General features: G+C 44.4%; 1 pseudogene; it reads right to left on the bottom strand.

Annotated features, from left to right (window-relative positions):
* Positions 1-463: 463 nt before the first annotated feature.
* LOC124790173 lies at positions 464-581 on the bottom strand (annotated as a pseudogene).
* Between the last annotated feature and the right edge of the window lie 389 nt (positions 582-970).

The raw sequence follows: 970 nt of genomic DNA, 5'->3' as shown, positions 1-970 counted from the left end.
TCCCATTGATGATCAAAGGTGCTGCCAGTTTAAGGAAAAAAAAAAAAAAAAAAAAAAAAAAAGAGAACGGTTAATATATACTGGCAATTACATATTTACAGGTTTAATCTGACAAGGACGGGGCAGGTTGTTGACCGTGAGCATATAGGAGGCATTTGCGTGAAGTAATTTAGGTAAGCACGGTAAACTTAAATCAGGATGGCTGGATGAAGATTGGAACCTTCATACTCCCAAATACAAACTGAACCAAACTATACTTCTCCCAAACAGGCCATGAAGGCCCAACGGTACCGACCGGCTGCCGTGTCATCGTCAGCCTACAGGCGTCACTAGATGCGGATATGGAGGGCATGTGGTCAGTTCACCGCTCTCCCGGTCGTATGTCAGTTTCCGAGAGCGGAGCCGCTACTTCTCAATCAAGTAGCTCCTTAGTTTGCCTCACAAGGACTGAGTGCACCCCGCTTGCCAACAGCGCTCGGCAGACCGGATGGTCACCCAGCCAAGTGCTAGACCAGCCCGACAGCGCTTAACTTTGGTGATCTGACGGGAACCGGTGTTACCACTGCGGCAAGGCCGTTGGTCCCAAATACAAATGCATTGTTTAAAACAGCGCAGCTTTATTTGGTTTGCCCCTAATGTAAAACATTCGTATGCAAAAAGGTAATAATCTTAAAAGTTAATGTTGTACTGTTCATTCATTTCTTACTACCAACCAGCAAGCACACTATGCACACCACACACACACTATTTTGTAATATGACACTACACGCGCAGTCAGCTGACATGAAGCCCATAGCGACAGTGCTTGGTTTCCATTTTGTGTACCAAATTTTCCCATCCGCTTGCCTGAAAAACTCAGACACCATGACTCCGTAATGAAGCTCAGACAGAGAATGATCTGTTAATATTATCCAAAGCAGTTTCTGGAGTAAGGTTTTCCATAAAAGAAAAGAGAAAGAAAAACAATGTT

This window comes from Schistocerca piceifrons, chromosome 3, assembly GCF_021461385.2.
Source record: "Schistocerca piceifrons isolate TAMUIC-IGC-003096 chromosome 3, iqSchPice1.1, whole genome shotgun sequence".
NCBI classification, from domain to species: domain Eukaryota; kingdom Metazoa; phylum Arthropoda; class Insecta; order Orthoptera; family Acrididae; genus Schistocerca; species Schistocerca piceifrons.
The sequence above is the reverse complement of the archived record's forward strand: the minus strand, read 5'-3'. Positions and strand labels throughout refer to the sequence as shown.